Source organism: Apteryx rowi, unplaced genomic scaffold, assembly GCF_003343035.1.
Source record: "Apteryx rowi isolate R43461 unplaced genomic scaffold, aptRow1 scaffold_938, whole genome shotgun sequence".
NCBI lineage: Eukaryota > Metazoa > Chordata > Aves > Apterygiformes > Apterygidae > Apteryx > Apteryx rowi.
Window position 1 is genome coordinate 139,680 of NW_020451247.1, and position 11,245 is coordinate 150,924.

The following is an 11,245-nucleotide window of genomic DNA, read 5'->3' on the forward strand; positions in this document are numbered from 1 at the left end:
AATAGTATGGACGTCGACCACGTGGAGAAATAGAAAGGCGCTGGGATCCATCTGCGAAGAAGGTGGCGAATTCGAATGGGTGAGCAGAGTTTCACAGAAATCTGGCAATAAGTACTCTTCAGAGCAATGGACACGTCTTAGTGTAGGTTTGTAAAGCAGGATATGAATGTTTGGTGCCGTTTACGCTATGTATGAAAAATACTGTAGTAAACCATATTCTGGAAAGGGGGAAACAGTAGCCTGACTACAGGGACAGAGAGGCAAGGAGAGTAAGGGAAGCCAATGGAACGGGTTAGTGAAAGGTACAGGAGCTTTGCGATCAGCCGTTAGAAATACGGGCAGGGAAAAGAAGGCCTGGAAGAAAATAATCCCATTAATGGCTGCATGGAATAGTTTTTATGGTTGTTCCTGAACAAACTTAGCACTGTCATGGAATTAAGAGCTACAAAGTGGCTGAACTGCTGAGTTCCTATAAAAATGTCTAGAAAAAGTGCTGGTATGTATAAATGCTTGTCTGATGCTTTGGGGTTTTTTGGCCCCCACCATATCAGTTAGTCTGATAAAAGGATATTACCTCTTCTATAAGCACTTTCTTGAGCTAAAAAAAAACCAACCAACAGCAACAAATCTCTGGACACTACCGTTGTATAAACATAAAATAATCCATGCTTAGGAATGAGCGACTTAATAGAATTACTAAGGTGAAAGTATATGAATGTGTACATAGCAGGCATTTTGGATGTTGCTTTAAACCCTCTTTTACTACTAAGGGCCTTAGCTAATGAATGTAGCTAGGGATGTAGCTGCCATTTTCAGGAAGACTGTTTGACATGTTGGTGGCCGTAGGAGAAACTTCTAGTCTACTAAGGAACATATTTCCTTATCCCTAAAGTATCCAGAACTACAGCACAAAACAGTTTTTAAAACAATTTGCAAGCCAGGCCAATGCATTCCCAAAACAAACAAAGAAAGTATGTGAAAACTAACAGTAACATGAGTCGTTAAAGTTGTTTTAATTGCTTGTAAATGAAAACCACGGTGGCAGCATTGCACAAGCTGGTTCATCAGGGTTCTTCTTTTTTCTCTCTTTTTTTTTTTTTTTTGAAGAATGCTAGGCAGTCCTTCAGTTAGAAAAGAAGAAAAAGAAAAGGTTAAGAAACAATAACTTAGAGGTGACTGTACAGAGAGTATATTTTAAAAAATCATGCCAAGAAAGGTCAACAGTTATTTAATTAGAGTCTTTACTTATTAGAAGAGGTACTGATCTGGTCAGCTGTATTACACAAAATTTTACTTGACCAAGTGATATTTCTTGGGAACAGTGTTAAGCTCAAGGGAAATAAAAACAATTTACAGATGGAAAGGGCTTTTAGCTGGGTGATGTCTCTAGCTCTCAGTGGTGTGATACGGATTTATTTCTTTCTTTCAATTAATGGTACAGTAGAAAAAAATAGGCATGCTGTTTGGAATTGGTGGGTAACCCTGGTTTGTCTTACAGGGCCAGATTAATACAAAGAGGCGAAGAGTCAGGTCAGTCTGCCTCGGTGTAAAGGGAAAATCTTGGAAAACTGCGGAAATGGAAAAGCCTGGATGTGATTGTTTTTTTTCCTGCTGGAAGTCAGTGTGGGAGCTTGAGCAAGCCTTAATTTCTTTGCTGGGCGATGCGCCGAGGCGGGTGCGCGTTGCTTCCCCGCGTGCAGCTGCGGAGCCCCGTGCCGGTTTCTCCGGCCCACGGTGCCGGGCGCCCGGGCAGCGCGGTGCCGGTCGGCTGTGCTGCAGCAGAGGGAGCTATGCCCGTGCTCGCAGCCGCCGCCGGCTTTGCACGCTTCCACTTTGCAGGCATTCCCTACGCCTAGCTCAGCTGAGCACCCTCCGACACCGAAGCATTGCTCTCTGCCCGCTCCCAGCGCTTGCTCTGCAGCTGCGAAGCGCAGGCCTGGGGAGTAACAGTAACGCGTAGAATAACTGATCGGCGACGTGTGAGGGGCTAGGCCCCCCGGCGTCTTGCTGCTGGAAGGCCTCACGTACGCCGTGAACTGGCACAAGCTCTGTGGAGAAGAGCCTGAGAAATCAACGCGGTAGCAGCACGGAAGAATTTCTTGCGTCTCTGGCTCTTTGGGCAGTCCCTTTCACTGGAAGCGCTGCTGACCGCAAAGGTAGCTGAGCCTCTTCTGGTTATCGGGAGTCACAGGAGTTCAACACAGAGTAAACGGCGCTTTTCAACCTGCTTGAAAGTTTTTGGGGTTTTGGTGGTGGTGGTGGGGGGTTGTGCAAGCACTCCCACTCTGCTCTAGTTGTTCTGAATCCCAGAATTACTGGTTTGAATCTCCACGCTCCTGGCTGCAGCCTATCTCCCAGAATGGAAGTGTGTTCCCTTGCAGGCAATCTTCCTTTATTCTTTCGTAAATCAATGGTGGCGTTTTTCTCCATCTTGGGAACAAACCTCTTGCAGTTAATGAATAACCAGCAAGAGATTTATCAATGCAGTTCTTTTGCCAAGAAGAGATAACAGAATGAGTTCACAGGAGACTGCTTCCGCCTCCAGCAGTGTGGGAGCTACCTTGGGTGTGTACAGAGCTTTGGAGAAGGATGAGATTGCATCCTCTGCTGTCTTTTCCCTGTCCACTGGCTGATACTGAAAAGAAGCTTGCAGTCTCAGTGCAAGGAGGTTCACAGTCAAAGCAGGCCATCCCCAAGAAAGGCTTTGTAAGAACAGGCCTGCCCGGGCTGAACAAGCTTTGCCTGTCTGATCGGTCTGTATTGGCCCTTGCGGTGTCACGTGTTGAGTGAGACCCAGAAGACCAGAAGGCTTGTGCATGGGGTGCGTTCCTGCGTGCATGTGTGCTCTTGCATTGGTGCTGATGATCAGAGAGTACTGATCTGTGGGACATCTTCCGCAGCTTTGACAACCCGTCACGTCTACAAAGGCTTCTTTACCCATCACTTAGATATTTTTGCTCTGTGCTGTACTGCAGAAGCTGTTTGCCAGCGCAGCCAGGCTGGTCTCCTCCTGCATCTGCCTGTTGATTTGAGACGACTTGCTCCAGAAGTAAGGGGGGGAGAGGGGATGACCCCTATTTGTCTTCTCACTGTGTTCTGAAGACAGAGCTCCTGGAATGGAGGATCTTCACTGAGCATTTCGAATCCTTCAGGCTGAGAAAAAGGCTCCCAGCAAGGCCTCCTGGACTCCTAGTTTGCCTAGAAACTGGCAGGAGTCGCCTGAAGCGCTAGTGGGAGGCAGCCCGAGCAAGCAGCGTTTTGTTTAGGTGGCTGCACTACCTCCATCATGAAATGCCTGCATTCTGCACAGCTGGCGGGGGCCCCCCAGAACAACCACACTTGCTGAGGAGGGGAAGAATTGCAGCAGTGTTTGAGGCAAGGAGATGCTATAACACGAAGATGAAAGCTATCAGGCAGCCTGGAGAGAGAGACCCACAGAGAGAACGAGAAGGATGCACATGGGGACCAGGGGAAGAATGAAATGCACCTCAATTTTTATAAGATTGCCTGCTGATTGCTGTGCTGGCTGCTTCGGAGAGAGCCGTAGAGAAGTGTGCATGCTCTTTAAAGCCAAAGGAGGATGAAGGATAAGGAGAAAGGGACCAAAAGGAGGGAATATTTGTATGAATGCAAGGCAAAGAAAGAAATCAATTGGTTGGACCCGTGGTACAAGCCCTGATTCTTCAGTTGGCCTGTATTTACACTTACTAAACCCAATTACATCAGCATTGGTCATCACAGAAGGGAGGAGTCCTTGTGAATGAGAAATGTTAGTGTAGAAAGTTGACTGGATCCTCTCACCAGCCTTAGTTCCCTTGGTGTACGAACGGGGAGGGCTCTTCTAAGCTGGGATGCACTGGCAGTATGGTGAGACAGGTCTTGCAGCAGGATAAAACCAAAATATCTCTGTCCCCAGCAGCAGGTGCCCTACTGAGGCTGGGCATGGAGGTAATTTGTTTCCTCGTTCAGACTCTCTTGGCTAGGCAGGCTGTTCCCAGAATGCAGGAAGAGAGTAATCTAGGATGTACCTTACACACCAGTGATAACAATATCAGTGAGCTGGAGGTAACAAGGCCAATGACCTAGGAGCGAATGACAGTCTCCTTTGTACTGCTCTGATGTTACCTCTTTCCAGTCCCCTCACGTTTCCCTCTGCCTTTCTGTGTCCTCAGATAAAGCCCAATTACAAGAACGGGAGGAGGACTGAGCTGAACAAAGAGAAGTTTTGTAGAACAACGCAGTAACAAGAAACAGAACACAGTGTTATGGGCATCTCCCTACCCTTGTATCCCCAGCTCAGCAGAGATGTCCCAAAGGTCCCTTCACACTTCCCTCCAGTTGTCTCCGTTCTGAGCCATGCAGAACACAGAGCTCCTCCTGCCTGAGACTGTCAGGGGAGATAAGAATAGGATGGGATAACTCTGGCATCTGAAACCCTTTCCATAACGTCTTGCCAGCTAGTTCACTCCGTGGGCCACACATCCTCTCTGCTCACAGCTGGATTGTATGTCAGCTGCAGTGTCTCATTCCAGCTACCATGGTATAAGTCAAAAAACCTTCTACTATTGAGAACAAAAAATAATTCACTTTTCAGTCATACTGATCAAAGAGATTCTCCTTCAGTCTTTGGCTACAAGCCTCAAACTGCTGCATCCAGGCTTGGTGAAATTTCCAAATAGTTTCTCTTCACCATCCTAGCATCCTACCTGTCTGCACACCACTACACTACACACATTACTTGAATGCATTTCAGCCGCAGGTGTTGGCTAAATGCGTTAGAGCTCCTTATACCCCCCCCCCCCACAGGTTAAATTTAGTAGCAAGCTAGACGGCCCTACATTAAGGGGTGGCACAAAGATACATTCACCATAAAATTCAACATAACATACTCTATTATGTGTTCTTTTCAGAACTAGGAAATGCAACTGAGGTAAGAGGGTCCTCCCTCTGCGACGTGGGAATGGCCTAGGCCACGCTAAATACGTGGTACCATCCTTGTGGCATAACCTCTTCAGTCTGTGATGATTTGTGATGGTCTGTGAATGCTGCACTCTGCTTGGTGGAAGTCAGCTGGAGCTGCAGGTGCTGCTGTGGATGTGTGAATGCTAGAGGTGGTTTGGAAGAGGTCTGAATCCAAGTTAAAGGCTGACTCTGGAAAGCAGGGCCCTGAGGTCTGCCAGCTCTCTCTGTACGACAGGCAATGCTCACCTATCCCCGTGCATGTCGTTGACTGCATTCCCATGGAGTTACTCACTGAAACTTGAGTCTTCACTTGTAGGTTTTTGATCCCTGTGTGTTCATGCTGAATTCGCTGGCAGGCTCAGGGGAGCATTGTCACGCTAGGTAAGAGCATCTGCTCTTCCAAGGAAGTCAGGTGGGGCCAAGGAGAGAATCTTCTCCTTTGTACCCCTGTGCAGCAGAATAATCATGGGCAATATGTAAGTTCTGCACATAAGCAGAATATATACGCTCTGAGAACGAGCTGACTCCAAACCCTGGAACAGGTATAGACCGAGTAGAGCACAGAGGCTGCGTGGATCATCCTTAAAAAAAGTCTTTACACAACAAATTCTTTTTCACCCAAACACCCAGTAACCCTGCTACTAGTACATATCGCACATGGTTACTGCCTTGGCAGCTCCTTCAGGAGACAAGTTGTCTTCCCTGTCACCCACACAATCTCGCACGCTCCCCCAGGTCAGGAAACTAACCTGGTCTCCGTAAGGATGGCTACAAGGTTACACTCACAGCAACCCTCTTAGCCAGCCCAGAGACCCTTACTGCAGTTTACCAGCATACCAGAACGACTGTCACCCCCTAGGTCACTCCTGTGGCTCCAAAGACACTCGCTACCTCATAGAAGGGCAGGATTGGAGCCGAGCAAGGGAACTGCTGAAATGTGCTCCTGAATTGCAGACCTTTTAACCCTCCTAGCGTCTATGATGAGCAAGCTGCTGTGCTGTAGACAGTAATTACAAACATTTGCGACAATAGTACCTCTTCTTCCCTTCTTTGCAGACTTCAAGAGTGACAGTAGATTGGCCGGATTACTGTTTCTCCTCTTTTTAAATCCAGTGACTACAGCAACCTGTGAAAAAGCCTGAAGGCTTTGTGCGCTGTGGGTTTTTTTCATTTTTAGCCATGTAAAATTTGACTAAATTCAGAATGGTTATCTGATTTACAAGGTTCTTATTTGTTTCTGCTTGCTTGTGCCTGTAAGCATGTCTTAGAAAAAAGGGTTACATACTGATGGACTGTATCCCAGTTGAGAAGTACTGCTGTGTCTTGTCTGAAAGTCTTTACAGTTCTTATACTAACTGCTTTGGATGTATGGAGACTCTATCAGAGGATAAAATCAGTCAGAGGGTTGACTAAGATAATGGGTATTTTTAAGATGTAGCAGCTACCATTATCCTGGCTGACGTATTCAAAAACTCTGGATTGCTAAGGAGGTTGGTTGCCTATATGCGATTCACGTGGTCCACATGAAAGTTTCAGTACCTCCTATTTAATACAAGATAAGACCTGTACTGTATTATCTAATTCAGGCATCTCCTTAGGAGATGCCTTTTCTAGTGGGGTCTGGGAACGTGCAAGTCCATGCTTGCATTTCTTCCTTGCAGGAGTGAGCCGCTCCAGCTACTGTGAGTGTTTCCCTTCCTGCATTTGCACTTCTTTGTACTGGTCAACAATTTCTTCGATCAAGCAGAGGATCTTCAGTTCCAGATGAAGCAGCAGTCTTCTGGTAGCTCAGACAGCTGAGGGCATGGAATAGCAGGAGAGAGGTCTGAAAATTAGCCTGGAGTCAGTGTGGAGGGGCAATAACGAACACAGGCAGTCTGTGAGGACCTGCGTCCCCTTAGCAGGCTGGTTGCTGTGTTTTCAGTGAGTTCACCCCTGCGTAGTTGTCCCACAAAGGCAGCAGTTCTGTGAGCGGTGGAGCAAACGCGGCCTGGTTTCTGATGGATTCGTAAAGGTGGGGATCCTCACTGGTGTAACGCTCGGGCAGTTTGTCCTGCAATGGGGAGTGCTTGGTGCCTGATAGAGGTGAAGCTTACATGGTGACTTTTGCCTTCATAAGACAGTGATCATCTTGTTCTTCCATCTAAACTATTTTCATGAAACTTTTAGGAACTGAATCTCTGAAAAGTGTCTTTCAGATCCCTGCCCCTCTGTTAAATGCAGATGAGGCTGACTAGTGCAGCCTGAAGTTTGATAGCGAGGCACAGCTGCACACACAGAGTGTGATTTTGTAAGCCTCATTTCCAAAGAAAACCAGACAAAAAACAAGGAATGAGGAATTAAGACTGCTGATGTAAAACTACCTTTGATACGGACATTTACAGCCTAGCTTCACCCTGATTTTTACGATAGTGAAATTCAGCGACATCATTTCTAGTAACCTGAGTGGGCTTTGGATCAAAATCTAAATTGATATATGCTTAAGATGCTTAAGAAATAGATATTTGCACACTAGGAGTATATAACATGCATAAACTATTAGTATGAGTATCAGTATTCCAGCATCTCCAAAAACTAATCAGCAGCCTGTTTGTCATCTCGTGGCAGAGTCACATCAGGAGCAATCTTTTGACCCAAGTGCTCTGCTCAGCTGAATCTCATGTTAGCCAGATTAACGAGATGTTTTGTTCGAAATGTGATGAATTGTGCTTGTGCATGCCCAAAAACCATGGGTAGCAGGTCACTGGCAGGGTAACATCAGCTCTCTTTCCCACGGCTTGTTCTCTGCAACTCTTATGATCCAGACTCCCTTGTAGGTAAAAGTAGATCCCAGGAATCTCTCTGTGGTGCACGTGTTCATATGGCTTGGCTTGGTAGGTTTTGTTCCTCTGGCCCAGCTTGAAATAGGGTTGGCTGTTCTGGGAGCTCTGTGTCCCTGTCCTGCACCCCTTAGGATCCAGTGTCCGGCTGCCTGGCCAGTTACCAGGGAGTTCCTTTGGCCCACTGTGTAGGGACTGGGGTGTATGTCCACAGTTGGTGCCGAGGAGAGAAGATAAAAAGGCGACAAAAAGTCTCACAGCTGTGTCTGAAAAGCCTGACTGTGCGCGGTGGGGGAAGGGGTTGGGGTTTGGGGAGGCGGTGGAACTGTTGAATTATTTTTTTGTTTTAAACTGGACTTTGAAATTTAGCGCTGGAGGGAGCAGCATCCACACCTTCCGTGAGTAATATCCCTCCACCCCCTCCTTGGCTCACACTCCCAGCCAACCACATGGTATAGAGAGAGCGGTGTTTACAGAGAGCGTGACCCAGAGGAAGCGAGGAAGGGAGTGCGAGCGTGTCTGAGGGGGAGACCAGGGAAATGGGGAGGACATGGACAGAAAAAGAGAGGGAGGGAGAACGGCAGAGGGGAGACAGCAGAAAGAAAAGGGGAGAGCAAATAGCACACTACGATGGGGACCGAACTCCTATTCCCCGGCATTGTTTTCTGTGCAACGATAGTAGCTCAAAGTGACACCATTTCGTTTCCCTGCGTTTAAATCTTCCCAATATCTCTTGGGGGATCATACAACTCTAACTCTGTAATGCCAGAGTCAGAACTGGTTGCCATAAGGGACCAAATGCTCTTTTTCCTGCCCAGAAGGGATGAGGGTGGGTGCATACCTCATGCCCATCAGGAGTGCATGCCCAGTCTATCTTTTTTCCTTAACTGGGCCCAGGAATGGAAACAGCAGCGCTCTCTGGGACAGAGATCTGAGCTGTACTGTAAGGCAAACACGCGCGAAGAAAAATAAGGTGAAAGGGACAAAGATCATCAATACCTTGCTTGATTCAGACGCTGGGGAAAGAACAAAGATGGTAAACCCACCCTAGGGAGGCAGTTTGGTCCAAGTCGCTAGGCACTGGCTTGGGATGAGGAGACACGGCTTGTGTTTCACAGGCTGCTGGCTTGGATTTGGACAAGCGCAGGCAGCCTAACCTGTGCCTTCCAAGAGCGAAGTGAGAATATTTCTTTATCTTTAGAATAAAATCCGTTAGCGATTATGAAGTGCCTGATACCATGGTAATGGTATCATACACATACACAGATAGAACCCAGTTTTGAACCATTCTGAGCCCACTGCTTGCTGCTGGGATGCCATGGTGATGAACTGGGTGCGTGTACCTGGCCAGCCTAATGCTGTTGCCCAAAGACACCAAGTTATTTCAGAAATTACTTCTGGGCCATTGGCCTGGTTGTTCTTACGATAACTTTGTGGCATAGACAATAGAAATGAGCTTTTGTTTATCCTGCTCCCCCATGGTATGATTTTAGAGTATTTATGAAAAGGACAATTTGTTGGGGGCTGTAGCCGCTCTCTGCTAGCGTTTAAGTAATTAGTGAGTTACCCTCAAAGGGCTTTTCACGTCCTGTTGGCAGGGTGCGTGTGTGGCGCTCCGGGGTGGGGGGCGGAGGGCTTGCTGGGTTGTGCCGCGTTATGGGGAGCGCGTGCTCTGGGGCCGTTCACGTGGCCGTTGAGGGGAAGGAGAGAGGCCATCGAGCTTTATTTTAAATCAAAACGCCGCACAGGAATTTGCACCTTAGGGGGTGGGGAATCCTAGCCAAAGAGTTACGCGGATATTCCAGAGAGTTACAAATCCAAAGTAGATCAGTCTCAGAGTCATTTTCTTCTAAAATATTTTGATCATCTTTGGCCCAGCTTTAGGGTCCAATGCCATAACGGGCAGGAGTTTGTTCTTGTATCAGCACGGCCTGTTTGCAGGTTCTTTTGAGTGCTCTGACAGTCCCCGGTGAAGTGACCCAGAATAGCCCTGGCCTTACCATGGCATTTTGTTGTGCCTGAGTAGCTGAAGCTCCGGCTCCAGCTCTTTCCTGCCATTCCTGTAAATTGTTAGCTTCCTCCAGCTCCTTGTACGCGCTTGGCCAGTGAGTCTAGCCAAGGTAGTAGTTTGTCAGAGGCTACCTGCACTTCTCTCTCCCAGGCCTTCCAGAGCTGTTCTCCTACCTCGGATGGGAAGAGGAGGGGGACGAGTGGCGTGGGCCTTCCGGATGGGAGTGGAGAGGTGCGCTGGGGATGCACTGTAGACCTTAGGGCACAAGGATAAGACAGGTGAAAAAGGGAACGAAAACTGACCGAAGTTGAACTATGCAAGACGTATTTCCAAAGGGCCTCTTTTGAAAGCCCTCATTTACAGCAAGGAGTATCTTCCTGTATGTGTAACTACTCTTTATGGATATAGGAGGTCAGATCTGATCTTAAACTTATAAACAGCTCCCCCAGATGTCTGGGCATACTCAGGGGGAGGAGAGAAATACAGTCATCGGAATTAGCCCTGGTTACGTTTGGATCCTGGTCTGGTCATTCATTAGGTACAGGAGGATTTAATTCTGGTGTAAGGGCCTAATATCTAACAGGGACAAAGGAACTGACCAGATTTAGATCTGGGTTAGCGCTCAGGCTCCGTAGCTAAAATAAATCTCAGCAGAGAAATGTTTTGCTTCCTCCCCATGCAGCTTGTGTCTGAAGCTGGGGGGTTGGGGGAGATGAGTGTGTGTGTATGTGATGTGCGTGTGTGCAGGAACAAGGGGCGTGGGGTAACGGAGAATAACAATTGTCTTAATGGAAAGAGTGAGGGAGAGAAGAAAAAAAAAGGCTGTTGAGCTCTTTCTTTCCAGCCCTGAAATAATAGACCTATTACTATCCCCAAACCTCAGCCCCCTCCCCTCCCCGTTCCCCTCCCCACAGAAGAATTGGTCACTGCACAGCTGTGTGAGAGAGAAAAATATATTTATATATATAAGAGAATCTGCCCTTCTGAATTGGTTTGTGGGGATGGACAAAACCTCATTGTGTGCTTTATCTGCCCAGAAGAGAATGGTCCCACAGTGTTTGGCTGGCAGGGGCTCTGCGTTTGGTTAACTGTGGTCAGATAACTGTAACTTCATTTAGATACTGTACTGTTACTTTTTTTTTTTTTGGAGGCATTATTATTGATGGTGGGCACATCTGGGGAAGGCAACACAACTGTTCCTTCCCCAACACCCCCCCCCTCCCTCTGCCGGAGGGTTTTTTTTCCCCCCCCTCCCTTATCTGAAAAGAGAAAGGCAGGTTTTAAGAGCGGGGTTTGCGCTGAGGCCTCGCTTTCTACCTTTTCAGATGCCTGTTGGCAAAAATGAGGGGGGTTTGGGGAGGGGGGGGGCTGCTGAGGTCCTTCGCTGTGCGGCGGACGTGTCGGCACCGCCCGCGCGGCCTTGTGCCGTCCCGGCGCCGTGGGGCTCGGCGCT